Genomic DNA, 8171 nt, shown 5'->3' on the forward strand with positions numbered 1-8171 from the left:
CCACATAGTTTTTCTGTGCTTTATTTCCACTTTATTTGGAGAGAGCTAATAATTAGTACTTTTTAATTCAGTTTCATTGCAATCACAGATATCATTGCTTAGAAAAGTGTCTGGCACATTCAACATCCTATTATTGATAATGGTCTTGGAGATCCCTATATCAAAGAGCCTCCAGCTAAATGGGTTTGCTAGGACTGGGGAGTCATTAAGTCCATTTTGAAGTCAATTGCTCAGGGCTGAGACACAGTGGTCAGTGAGAACTCTTTGAGGTCTCTATGTTCTTGAACTTTGACAGTCACCTGCAGATATATGAGGTGGGTTTATATTTAGGCCTTTTTGTCCAAAAGTTCTGTTTACTTACTACTTAGTAGTATCTAAAATATGTTCCAAAACACTAAGAAAAATTTAGTTAACACTTCTCTACTGAACCTAGATATATTTTTTTTCTTTTTGGGTCACATCCAGCGATGTTCAGGGGTTACTCCTGACTCATGTACTCAGGATTTACTCCTGGTGATGCTTGGGGGACCATATGGGATGCTGGGAATTGAACCCGGGTTGGCTGCATGCAAGGCAAACACCCTTCCCATTGTGCTATCACTCCATCCCCTAGATAATTTTTAAAAAATAATAAACAAAGGAACACAGCTTCCTATTCACCTTGTAGAACTTTGTGTTTGAGCAGATGTCTTGTAATGTTTTTGGTGTTAGCATTTATTGAGTACATGCTGTATTTCTAACAATATGCTAGACACTGTGCACATAAATCTTCAGAAAGTACATGTGAGGGGGATACTACTATTATTCTCATTTTATAGATGAACAATATGTTTAGGGAGATTAATAACCTCCCCAATTCAAATACCTCAAAACCGATGAGCTAGGTCTCACAAAAAGCTCTGTAGCACTCTTAAACTATTTGGTTTCTAGAGAACAGAGATTAGAAAGAACAAGAGAACAACCTCTAACTCTTCATTAAAGTAAAAATATATACTTAAAATAAAAACACAAAGTTTTTATAATAGGAACTTACTGAATGCAGTATGGTTTTCTGCTGAACATACATAATTAATTTCCTCTCAAATCAATTTAACATCTAAATAATGTAGCACCAGCTAATGGGCTCTCAGCTGGGCAAACATTAAGAGATATATTGCCCCATATACTCATCATAAAGAATGAAGATGAACAACTTGCCTGGTTACATAACATTGTTGTACAACATAAATAAAAGATTCTCTCATTTTGGCAATTGTTCTGTACTGTTCTAAGTTTTGCTAAATCAGATTTCCTTCTACTCTAACAGATGCCAGCAGTTTAAAAGCAGTTCAAGAATTCTTATTTATATCTGGTGTTCAGTTTTGAATAAAATGGGCCAGAAAATGCAGAGGGAATGGGGTGGGGGAGCATAACTTAAAAATGGAATTTATTTCCAGCCTTCTAAACACAGATTTCCAATAAACATCCACTTAGAGAACCATTTCATTAAGCTAACTGCAGCCTAAAACAAGTTCCCTGATGTTTCTTTGAGCATTTTATTTTCTAAAATGAATCATTACTTTCTATGTTTTGGCTTGACAGTCTTTTCCCCCCAATTGTGTAATTTTGAATTTGTCACTCAAATTGCTTGTATTTTCAGAGAATTGTTCCAAGACATTTATGCTGTGAAATGAGACTCTTAATATGGTGGTATGAGTTTGAAAAAGCACCCTAGCCACCAAGGTGCATTGCTTTGTCCTTTCAAATACTGCAGAGGGTCTTGACTTCCTCATTTCAATTAACGTTTAGCAGCCCTGTAGGGCTGAGTCAGGGGTGGCTGCAATGAACTTGTAATAAATTAGATGGATAGCTGTGATCTCTGAGGAGACCAAGGAAATGAAAGTCAAACTTTTGGAATATCTCTCCATCTGTATTTCGGTAAAAAATCTAGATATTTATAAGCCCATTCTTAACCACCCATCTTCAAGTGAGGAAAACTTGTTGATGGAGTATTAATGGACTCTGATGGAGATTGAAGACAAGTGTCAGAGGGAATATCTCCAACATATAAACTCCATAAATTCAATGACTCAAGAATAACTTGCTCAAAAATCAATTTTACCCTATAGAATTTGGCTCAGTCATTAAACAGTCAGAAAGAGTCTAGTTATTTTGCTAAAATATGATTTACATTTTATGCTTGATAATAAGCATAGAAGGAAGTCTTAGTGTGAAAGTTACTTATTCATTCTATCATTCAAAAGATTACATAAAATAATTATAATTAAAATAAACAAACCCTCAAGCTACTTCTTGAACATTTACTCTATTCCAGTACATGCTCAGATAGATAGCAAAGTAAATTTAGTCATAAAAAGTAAAAGTAAACTTGAGTGAATTTTGTGGCAATAATATAATATGAGAACCATCTTAATAGCAGAAGAAACTAACATATATGAATGACTTGACCCATACCAGATAATATACTAAACATATTACAGAGTTGTTTCATTTACTCTTCACAAATAGGGACTCTGTAAAGATACCTATATCACAATCAGATAGCCTCAATTTCCATATTTGTAAACTAGAGACTAAGAATTAGCCCAGCTCTCAAAATTTTCACTCTCAAGAATGGTTCTCTTCACTCTCCTCTATTCTTACTGCACACAGAGAAGGTAGCAGGTTTATAAAGGATGTATCTCTTATCCAGGTCCCACTGTTGATAAATGTCAAACTTGGGAATCAAACGCAGTTGTCTCTGCTTTGTAAATGCAGAGTACTTAGCGGTCAGACATGGGCTTCCTGAAAGTGCACTATAAAAGTGATGTGCTGTGGAGAACACAAGTTGCAGGGAAATGACTGTAGTCTTCAGTGACCTGACTTCCAGGGAAAGGAAAGATGTTCTGTCTAGTGGAACTCTTAAAAAAAAAATACAAATGCAGCTTTCACCTTAACTACTCTAGCTTTTCTCTTCTCAATGATGCTTCAAGTTCTGGCATCTTAACTTTATTTTGTGACACTAGAATATATACCAATGATTTCTATTTAATTTTTAGGTTAAAAATGGGAGGACCTGGAAGGCAGAGAGATGGAATATAGGGGTCAAGGTGCTTAATATACTTTGTCTCAGTTCAGTCCCCAGCACCACATGGTTTTATTTTGGGATACTTCTTCTATTATATTAGGTATTCAATATGCCAAATACAGTAACAATGATGGGTCTCATTCCCCTTACCCTTACTCCAATGCGGCACCGCTGGGAAGAATGAGTAAAGAGAGGCTGCTAAAATCTCGGGGCTAGAACTAATGAAGACATTACTATGCCCGTTCAAGCAAATTGATAATCAACAGGATGACACTGATACAGTGATACAATTATTATGTTTGTATTTCCTTTTTCCTTGGAGTGAATAAGTTGTAATTATTAGATTACTGGTTTATTACTGAAGGAACCCATAAGCATGACTCTTTAACCCCGAGATCAAGCATATGGTCTCTGCTCATCCCAGGTGAGAACTTTGAAACATCATATTCTCTCCCATCATTTCCTTTGAAGGCATTGTTTTCACTTTATTACTTCATGGCATATATAGCAAGACAAAAACAAATCTAGAATTGACACAGGTGGATCCCATGTCTTCTTTTAGTGCATATGAGTCAATAAATCATAGAAGTTTGAGCATGCATTAAAGGCGCAGAAAGTTTAAAATGACTCTGTGAAGAAGCACATATATAGTGCATGGACAGGTGGAAAAACATTTTATGGACTGTCCATACAGATAGATATTGTAAGTGAAAAAACTTCAGCAGAGCCTTTTGTTTACCTGAAGAGGTACATGTCTCTGATTTATAGACCACATGGGATTTGGTAGAAAACCATGTCTTCCTCTCCAGATCCAGGAAGTAAATACTTGAATACAAATATAAGATTTCCAGGACTAGTGATATATCTCAGCTTGGACATTTGGATGTACCTGGAGCTGGGATCTTTGAATTGTTGCAAACATGTACACTTTTCCAGCTAGAGTTGTTAGGTTGATGGAATATAATTCTGCTGGTTGCCAATTTTGCCTCTTGGAGCAAACCTGAAAATGGTGTCAATATATAACAATGCAGAATGGAGTGTTAGCGGGAAATCAGTTTTACCACCTGAGCATATGGACTCACTGTTCCTGAAGGTGAGAACTCCAGTATTTTTTCCCCTATGTGAATTAATCAACTTTCTTCCCCGCACCAAAGCCAGTTTTGGTTGGATTGCTTTCATTTTCTGCTGAAATTATCTTGTGTAATACATCGAATCAGCAAAATTGTACAGGAAAATACCTCCTTCTATCTTCTCCCCAAGAATAAAGCCACATCTCATTGTTGAAGAAGATTTACAAATAAGACAAGGTCTAGAAAATACATCTCTTTTCTCTTCTTTTTGACTCTCCACATAAAAATAGTGGATTAGAATAAAAAATTTCTTGACTGCTAAAATATAGGCATATCTAAGTAAATAACACATCCTATAGAGCTTTAGGGCAGTAATGAGAGTTCAGTTAATGCATGCCATATATCACTACTCTACAATTAAATCTATAATCAGAAATATGTTTCTATTTTACATGAGCAAAGAAATTATTTCCAGTTGCATTTTTACAAATTGCTCTCAATTGTGACATTTATCTTCCATTTCAATCAAGTGTAATTTACCAGAAAGACTGCAGAATGCTTCTGTATTTAAAGTATATGAAGGTTTTTGATACATCCCTACCCCCTGCTTCAAATTTTCCTCTAGGTAGAGATGAGACCTGCATGGTTCAAACTCATCAAGTTATAATGGCTTCCCCAAATTCATTTTCTACTACCCAAATACATGCCTGTTTTCAAGTTATATTAGTTCTGTTCACAGTGAATCAATCAAAACAGCTTGAAAGTTTGTGACTGTTTTTGATTTGAGGCATCTTAATGAAAAACGTGTGTTGATGGAGGATGACCCAATCATTCATTTAGTGATTGACATACAGAGGGCAGTAATAGGAATTATGTTTCTCTAGTTTGATGGGCCCTTAGGCCTTTAATTCAGCAGTTTTCAAACCCTGAACTGCAGATCAGTGGAAATCTATGTTCAAGTTTTCACCATGCTGTGCCAAAATAAGAAAAATCAATATGAAGAGTGAGGTTATTTTTATTTTCATTGGATTTTTTTCTTATGTGTTCCATTTTCAGAAGATCATTTTTTTTAAGATTGTCTCTTTGTAACACTTTGATTTGAAATAAATGTTTTTAGATAAGGGAAAAGGGACATTAATTAATAGGGTTGAAAATGAATTCAATTGAAAAGAATTAAAATCTGGCAGCATCCTCTTTTTCTTGGTCTGGAAGTTAATTATTATTCTTGGCAATCATGGTAATGTTAATGTCAGATACTTACCTTCATGAAATGCTTTCTTCTACTGAAGCACTGTGGTCAGCGACTTGAATGTTTAATCCTTGCCTCAACACATCATGGCTACTATAATTGCCTTTGAGGACGAGGAAAAGGAAAACTACGGTAGAACATGTGTGTAGTGAAGGCAATGTAGACTTCTACTGCACCCATGGGAACTTGGAAGCTGGGCCCCAGGAGGACAGGGAGCTTTTATAGCTGCTCACCAGCACTGGATCCAGACTGTCCCTTGGAAGGTGTGACCTGTGGTAAAGTAATTCCCTTCTTCAGGAGGAAATTCCTGGTGAAGTTGGGGCAATAATACCACTTGAGTATTACATGAAATCTGGGCTACATGACTCTGTCTACAACATTGGCAGCTAGAGCTCTGGATCTCACTGTGAGAAGGCACAGGAAGTCAGAATACTATGAAGGAAAGAGGGATGAGGAGCAAGATGGAACCCTGGGGACACTCCCAATTGGAGAATGCTGAGATGTCATTGAAAATTTAAGTGGGCGGGAACATTAGATTTTTGCACAGAGTGATCAGGACTCTAAAGTTTTAGAGTTGTGTAATGATTTTTAAAAGAGAAATGAAATATAAATAGAAATAAAATATATTTGACTTCACACTATATGTCCATATGCTCATACATACCATATTTTTAAAACATGACTGTAAAGACTATTAATTATTTATACTCAATAGTTTTATTTATAATCTAAATCATTTTAGATTCATTTATGGCCAAGAGAATTGAAATGAAGGGCCACGTGGAAAGAAATGAAAAATATGGTTTTCATAATAGCAATGAAAGCAAATGTTGACTCCAGTCAGATACTCATCTTAGCCTGCACTTAGGTTATCTTTAAAAAGCCCAGATGCATGATGATTAAGAGCAGCAAAGAAGCCTAGAAAAGAGAGCAATCTAGAGGTTTTATATTATTTCTTTGGAAACAGAAGTGATGGTGTGATGTCATAGGTACCTCTGAACTTGGATTTAATTTCTCCTTTCTGTCACATTGCTCCACCCTTTGAGTTGTGCTAACCTCAGTTAAGCAGTTCAAGAACCCTGTATAGTTGTCTCCTCACAAACTAGAAATGGGAAGCATGAGAAGAACTGCTTTTACTTGGTGTTCCCTTCAACATCTAAAAGACATGTTTTCCTCTCCAGATTCAAACATAGGATAAAACCTGGATTTCATTTGCCTGAGTATTTTTTTTTCTTGCCAGTTGTTTTCTCTGTGTTTTTTCTTTCCCCAGTTTCTTAGTTCAGCTAGGTTAGTATTACCCTTCTCTTCCCATGTATGAAAATTTCTTATTTCCCCTTCCGTCTATTTTTATTTAGGCATTATTGTTGATGTAGTATAAATGTTGTCACTGTATACTTGCATTGCTGCTACACTCGCCACAGTCACTATCAAGATGTGTCCACCTTTATACCAAGGACCCTCCCCCTGCTGCCTTAGTGCCTCAGTTCACAGTTCTACTGACCATATCACAGGATTTATTTACATTGGGCAACTGTCTGATCCATTTATTTATTTTGTTTTCTACTCTGCATATGAACAAGAGCATCAATAATGCTGGCAGGGATATGGTGATAATGGACCTCTCATTCACTATAGTTTGTCTGATTCAGCTCCTTTGGAAATTTTTTTGGATACTTCTCAAAAAAAATCAAGAGTAGAGCTTCTACAAGACCCTGTGATACCATGCCTGGGCATTTAACATTCCTGCCCCCAATATTTATTTGAAGGGACAAACATACACCTATGTTCATCACAGCATTTTCAATAGCCAAGAGCTGGAAACAAGGCAGAGAGTCTCTTGCCCGCACGCCTGGCTGTCTTCCCTGGGGTCCCTCGGAGGGGATGGGCTCCAGCTTCCCTCCCCACCCTGAGCAGAGCTCCCGGCGGCCAAAGACCACCGCAAACTAGCTACAGCCATTCTGGAGGCCCTTCTCCACACGTTCAGACAGGCCTCATGCATTTAGGTACCGGCAGAGGAACCCAGGTGTGTGTAATCCCATCAACGGCCAACATCCAGAGAGAGACTTAAAAGCAAGCTCTCAGAAGATATCTTTAGCCTACTTCTCCCTCTGGGAGAAAATGGCAATCTTCTGAGAGTTTCCTTCCCACATGGGACAGCCTTGCAAGCTTTCCATGGTGTATTCATATGCAAAATCCAGTAACAAGCTGGATCTCATTCCCCTGACCCTGAAGAGCCCCCAGTGCAACATCGTTGGGAGGGCCGAGTCGAGATGGACTTCTAAGATCTCAGGGAAAGGACGAAATGAGATGTTACTGAGCCCGCCCGAGAAATCGGTGATTAAGGGGATTTCGTGATTCATGTGATTTCGTGAAGAGCTGGAAACAACACAAGTGCCCAACAATGAGTGAATAGTAAAATTGTGTTGTATGTGCACAATGAACTTCTGTTCAGCTATGAGATAATATTAACACCTTGCAGTTTTTTGCAACTTGAATGCAACTGGAAGGTGTCAATCTAAGTGAAGTGAATCAGGAAAAATAAATGATGCAACAAATTTCTTCGAATACTCCATTAGTGCCTAGACATGAGAGTGCCCTATGCCTGTGACCCGGGATACAGACAGGAAAGAGAGCTTCACTGTGCCCAGAATCAAGACCAGCTTAGAGGCAGCACAGGAAAGTACCCTCAGCCTAGAGTTGTCTGGGGCTTCTTGTACTTTGGTCAGTATTCATGCAGAGCTCTTGACTGTGCTCAGCCTGTCTTCTGAATCAAGGAGACTGGGCC

The sequence above is a fragment of the Sorex araneus genome, chromosome 6 (assembly GCF_027595985.1).
Source record: "Sorex araneus isolate mSorAra2 chromosome 6, mSorAra2.pri, whole genome shotgun sequence".
Lineage (NCBI taxonomy): Eukaryota > Metazoa > Chordata > Mammalia > Eulipotyphla > Soricidae > Sorex > Sorex araneus.